Source organism: Carlito syrichta, unplaced genomic scaffold (genome assembly GCF_000164805.1).
Source record: "Carlito syrichta isolate Samal-C Ts95f unplaced genomic scaffold, Tarsius_syrichta-2.0.1 Scaffold315356, whole genome shotgun sequence".
Lineage (NCBI taxonomy): Eukaryota > Metazoa > Chordata > Mammalia > Primates > Tarsiidae > Carlito > Carlito syrichta.
In genome coordinates, this window is record NW_007259452.1 from 134028 (window position 1) to 140525 (window position 6498).

Below are 6498 nucleotides of genomic sequence, written 5' to 3' on the forward strand. Positions count from 1 at the left end.
AGGCGGGTCTCGAACCCGCGGGCTCAGGCAATCCACTCACCCTCAGCCTCCCAAAGGCGCCAGATTACAGGCTGAGTCACTAAGCCTGGCTCCACCACACTCTTAAACACCACATACACGCATGCAAGCAGTCACCCAAACAGCCACATTTTCACGACACACAGTCATACACACCACAAACATGCTCAATCACACTCTCATGCCACACACATACATACCACACACACACCACACATACAGCCATACATTCACACTATACCCAGTCATACACTCATATACCAAAATACAGATGAAGATACAGACATAGGTACACAAACCACACTCTCCCCACCTCCAACACTAAACACGTACGGTAGCCAGCACAGGGTCTGATTTATGCAAACATCAGTAAATAATTACTAAATGCATAGACTCCTTTGTCCTTCCAAGGACAGGGAAGGAGAGAAAGAAAAAAGTACTTCTGATTTAGACGAGTATGTAGCATTTCCTCTGGGCCTTGAAGAAATAATGACATTTCAAAAGGCAGAATGAATTGGTGGAAATGCTGTCCAGAGTAACATGAAAAACAGATAAGGGCGGGAAGCACAAACTATGATAGGGCACTGATGAGAAAAAATGAAAAAACCAATAATTTCTTCTGATCAGCAAGTACTTCTGGGAAAAAGCAACATAGAATAAAGGAAAGGGCACTGACTACATTTAGTGTTGGATCACAATGGTGACACACAGTATCTTTATTACTCTGCAAATTATTCAACCACTCTGAACCTCAACTCCCTCATCACTAAGATTGTGATGCCCATCTACACTATACTGCAGGGCTCTGTATTAGAGGAAATGCCTATAATACTTAGTAGAGTGTGTGACATGTGCTGTCTTTCAGCAAATGACATTTGTTATTACAACTGTTGAAGACACTATATCCTAGTCCTGTGAAGAATATAAAAATGCACAAGATCCTTTAAATGATTTTGTTAGGAAAGAAAAAAATGTTTTAATTAAAAAACATAGAAATAGAGACAGAACTTCAACTCTTTAAGGAGCAAAGTTTGGCCAACATTTCCCGTAAATGGCCAATAATAATTATTTAGTAAATATTTGGCAGGGCTCAGTGGCTCAGCCTGAAATCCCTCGCTTTGGGAGGCCGAGGTGAGTGAATTGCCTGAGCCCGTGGGTTTGAGACCTGCCTGGGCAACTTGGTGAGACCTCATCTCTACAATAAATCAAAAATATTAGCCAGGCGTGGTAGCGTGCGCCTGTGGTTCCAGCTACTTGGAAGGCTGAGGCGGAAGGATCGCTGGAGCCCAGCAGGTCAAGGCTGCGGTGGCCGGGAGTGGCCACTGCACTCCAGTCTGGGCAACTGAGTGAGACTCCAACTCAAAAAAAAAAAAAAAAAATTTAAGGCAATAGGATTTCTATTGTAACTATTCAACTCTGCTACTGTATTATGAAAGCAGCCATAGACAAGATGTGAAGGAAGTAATATGGCTGTGTTTCAATAAAACTTTATTTAAAACAAGAAGTGAGGTACAGTTTACTAATCAAGTTAGTGATTCTTGAAAAACTTAGAGGAACAATATGAAAATAATAAGCTTGCTTCACTTTCAAAAATACAGGTAAATAGGAGAAACTCTAATGCTCAGGAACTATTTATTCCTTGATACTTCAATTCCTTGTTCCCTGACGATCCTTTTAAAAATTATAACCCCTCCCATACTCCCAGTCCCCCAGCCCCAAACTACATCTCACCTGACATTTATTTATGTCTATTATTTATTGTCAGCTTCCACCTACTAAAACATAAGTTCCTTGAGGGTTGGAATCTTTGTTTTGTTTCATTCACTAATGCAATCCAAATTCCTAGAGCAGTGGCAGGCATATATGGTAGATCCTTAATAAGTATTTGTTAGCCGAGCTCGGTGGCTCAGCCTGTAATCCCAGCACTTTGGGAGGCTGAGGTGAGTGGATTGCCTGAGCCCGCGGGTTTAAGACCTGCCTGGGCAACTTGGCGAGACCTCATCTCTCAATAAATCAAAAAAATTAGCCAGGCGTGGTAGTGCGTGCCTATAGTTCCAGCTACTTGGAAGGCTGTGGTAGAAGGATCACTGGAGCCCAGCGGGTTGAGGCTGCGGTGGCCAGGAGCAGCCACTGCACTCCAGTCTGGGCGATGGAATGAGATTCCAACTCAAAAAAAAAAAAGTATTTGTTGAGTGAGTTGAATGAAGGAAGGCCAGACCTGTCTCCAGAACCCATTTCATGCTTACTTGTGTCTATTCTCACCCCACTGTTGCTCAGCAGTCTCCTGATTACTCCCACTTTCTCCTTTTTGCACCCAGAGTCTTCTGCTTGCTTTTATAATGAATTGCAATTACATGTCTGTTTCCACGAGTGTTTTATAAGCAACTTTAGAAAAGAGACTGGGTCATTTTAATAATCTTTTGCAGCACAAGCCTGGGTGCTCAAATGTGTTTTGAATGAATGAGTGAAGGGATGTGATCTTTCACTCCACCCTTCTTCCCAGCCCTGCCCACCCCACCTAGGGCTCCACTATCTCTCTCTATGCAAGGAGTTACAAGGCCCCACTCACTTCCAAAATTGCTGTTCCGTAATTTACCAAGCTTTAGCTCTATCGGGGACTGAATGCTGAGTCAGTATAAGAGAAAAATGATGTAGGATTATGATCACCATCCTCAGTTTATGATACAACATAGTGAAAAAGACCATGGACTCCAGAAACATACATTGTGGAAGGTTAAGTTCTGGGGAACTGGGGCAGGGACTGAGCCTTAGTCACTGTTATACCCATTCCTCAGTGCGTGGCACAGCACCTGACACATTATACAGAAACCAATAATAGTTCATGTTTTTTTAAGCTCATACCAAGGGCTAGCACCTGGACTAAGCACCATATATGAATCATCTCATTTCACTTCATTTCATCCTTATTTTAGAGATAAGAAAACTGAGGCTTAGGGAAATCAAGTAATTTGCCCAAGGGCACACAGCTAGTAAATGTCACAACTGGGGAGTCTGTTTACCACTCCCAAGCCAGTGCTTTGAATCAATACACTAGCACTGAAGGGAAAACAGGAGGAATGGAAGGAAAGAAATAAAAACAGTGCCACGGAGTTCAGATGACAGGCATATCTTCCTGACAAGATCAGGGATGAGCAGCTTCATGGAAGAGGTCGTATTTGAGCTAGGTCTTGCAGGATGGGTAAGACTTGCAGAGACAGGGGGCCCACTACCTACTGAGAAGACAGTGCAGTTACAGTACAGAGGCACTTTATCATATTCCAGAGATACTGGACTTGCCTAGCGGCTAAGCAGCAAAGGGAGAACGGTGGAAGGGACTGAGGCAGTGGAGAAGGGTCAGGTCTAAGCAAAAGCCAAGAAGATGGGGCTACTGATCACAGATGACCAAGGCAAAGGGCCTGGTTTACAGGAAAAGAAGTCAAGCTGGGATGTGGTCTGAAGGGCCAAAGTTCTGGGTCTTTGGGGCCAAGACAAGGGTTAGAGGAGGAAAAGGGAGAGAGGAGCAAAGACCAAGGACAAGGTGTTGCAGAACAGGGAATTGTACAGGGGAGTTAGATAACTAACGGGATGGAGGACCAAAGGAGCCAGAGGGTTCCAGCAGATGGTCAGGAGCGAAGGGTCAAAAGCTGCCATCAGAGGTGTTAGAGCAACAGGAACCAAGGGGCTGGGTTGTGTGTTGCAGGGCAGGGAGAAGCCAGTGGCGGAGGCCAAGGGTACAGCGTTCTGGAGGACAAGAGCGGGTTCAGAGATGCCGGTGGGCTTGGGGCCGGAGTGGTGGGTGAGGAGGTGGGTTTGATCCCAAACATATGGTCATTGGCAGGAGGGCTGGAATACTCAAAAGCCAACAGAAGAGCCAGAGGGTAGGGGTGGGGACAGCAGCCCCGCCGCGCGGGCCGGGGGACCGGGACAGGGGTCGGGGCGGGGGGACCATAGGGCCCCTTTGCTTCCCAGTGGAGAGCAGAGCAACAGCCTCCAACTCCTCGGTGAAAGGGAAGGGGCCGTGCCCAGAGATCCCCCACGAAGTCGTGTCCGCCTCCCCCCACGACCTCAGGCCCAACCCGGACCCACCTCGCTCCCGCCGTTCGGTCAGGGACAGCGCCGCCTCTGTCGGCCGGGGAAGGAGCCGGAGCCGGAGCCGGAGCCGGAACCCGAGAGGGATCCGCCCTGCTTCTCCAGGATTGGCTTCTGGGACCCATTCTTTCTACCCATTGGCTATAGTAGCTGCCGCATCAAAAGAGACCCAGGCGGGTTCGCCAATAAACTATGGCCTTGTGCTTGGCATGCTGGGAGTTGTAGTCCTGGGTCGAAGCTCGAAGAAAACGTTCACGAAGTTTAGAATCTAGCTGTGGGAGACTAGGTTCCTTCATAAGGCTGTCTGATTTCCTTCTGTGTTCGGGCGCTCAGTCCTGCGAGGCCCCCGTCTGGAGTTTTGTGAAATTTGTGTAACTGACCTACATGAACTCTAAGGAGTCATGAGCTCAAATTTTCTTCAAGTTGGTGACTTTTGACCGTCCTGTAGACATCCAACGAAGCAGAACTTAGCACCTCACTCAATGTTTATAACTTAAAATAAAAGGAATGTAAACTGGAAGGGAGTTTAAATAAAAAGTATTTCAACACTTTTGTCGAAGTAGCTAAATGTCTCCTGTCTGAGGAGCAAACTCTATGTCTCACATTGTCCTTGAGCAAGGATTTTTCTAGAACACACGTGCGTCCCTAGTTAAACCTGACAGTTGTTCATCAATCCAGACACAGACCATGAAAGTATCCAGGATTTTTTTTTTTAGGTTTTATTTTATTTATTTATTTATGTATTTGAGTTGGAGTCTCTGTCACCCAGGCTGGAGTGCAGTGGCACACTCACGGCCACCCCAGCATTGACCTGCTGGGCTCTGGAATCCTTCCGCCTCAGCCTTCCAAGTAGCTGGAACTATAGGTGCACACTACCATGCCCGGCTAATTTTTTGATTTATTATAGAGATGAGGTCTCACCAAGTTGTCCAGACTGGTCTTGAATCCATGGGCTCAGGCAATTCACTTGCCTCAGCCTTCCAAACTGCTGGGATTACGGGCTGAGCCTGGCCGGGTTTTATTTTTTTAAATAATAAAGGTTAATTGAATACATAAACTAATCACAGCCTTTTTATATCTGTGTGGTATTTCGGTGCAAAGAACAAAGAGCATTCCCTGCAGAGCTAAGTAGGTATATGGGAGGGCACTCAAAACAATCTGGAATTTATTTACAAAAAATTGTGTATTTATTCTTACATGTTTAAAATTCAGTCACCTTCAAAGTAGTCTCCATTTAATGCGACACAGTTATTGAGACACTTTTTCCATTGCTCAAAATAGTTTTCGAACTTGTCAATTTTGATGTCTTTTTATGCTTCTTCCTTTTTTTTTTTTTTTTTTTGTTTCAACTCTTCAACATCAGCACACCGTTTACCTTTGAGGACTTTTTTCATCCAGGGAATAAAAAAAAATCAAAACATCACTCTGAGTAAGATTGGGTGAATAGGGAGGATGGGCCACCCTTTCCTAGTGGGGGAAGCCTATACTACAAAGGGCCCGTCCTCCAAAAAATAATTCCGGGTGTTTGGTTTTTTTTTGGATCTCCCTCATAACCCCAGCTCTACCACCTAGCCATTTGAAGTACCAATTCCTCTACTATAATTCTTGGGGTGGAGGGACCACAGGGCCCCTCTGCTCTCCAGTCAGCCCGAGAGAGCAGCAGTGTCCAATTCTTTGGTGAGAGGGAAGAAGTGGTGCTGGTAAGAAAAGTTATCTTATTATATGAGGCCAGGGTGGACAATGTGAGTTAGTTTTAAGATCGGGATATTTTGAAAAGTCTGTTTGGATCTGAGTAGGGTGAATGAAATATAAATACCTGGTGAACACTATTGTTTATAAACTGATAAAATAAAATACTAGAGGACAGACTCAGAAATAAAACTATTTTGAACTGTGGTTAAGGCCTGCTTGGGTGACTCAAAGCTCTTTGAAAATCATAGTATGTTTTTCTCTTACCAGCCCAAAGCCTTTCCTCACAATTTCTCATTCACAATGAAAATAACATCATACCAAACAACGAATACCAAACTTTTATTTTTAAAGTGTACAAAAGCAAACAAAAAATTCTACTCAGCCACTGTCATGATTAATTTTATGTATCAACTTGACTAGGCCACAAGATGCCTTGCTAGATGGTCAAACATTATTTGAGGTGTTTCTCTGAGGATGCTGCTGGATAAAATTACATTTAGGTCAGAAAACCAGATTGCCCTCTCTAATGTGAATGGGGTTCACCCAATCAGTTGAAGACCTAAATAGAACAAAAAAGCTGACCTTCCCCAAACTAAGAGAATGCTTCCTGTCTGCTAGCCTTTGCTGGTCTTTGGACATCAACTTTTTTCCTGCCTTCAGACTCACACTGAAACATCAGCTCTTCCTGGGTCTGAAGCC

At 44.7% G+C, this 6498-nt stretch overlaps 1 protein-coding gene across 4 annotated transcripts in view; it reads right to left on the minus strand.

Annotated features, from left to right (window-relative positions):
* ZNF691 (zinc finger protein 691) overlaps positions 1-4195 on the minus strand; it is a 6658-nt gene extending 2463 nt beyond the window's left edge. The window contains exons 1-3 of one of the 4 annotated variants that reach the window (XM_008072595.2): positions 4105-4195; positions 800-930; positions 459-654 (exon numbers count right to left, since the gene is read on the minus strand). The gene's annotated coding sequence lies outside the window, so the exon portion shown is untranslated. Of the gene's footprint in view, positions 1-458; positions 931-4104 lie in introns of all 4 variants that reach the window. The other 3 variants (XM_021706223.1, XM_021706222.1, XM_008072594.2) reach the window with 3 other exon arrangements.
* Between the last annotated feature and the right edge of the window lie 2303 nt (positions 4196-6498).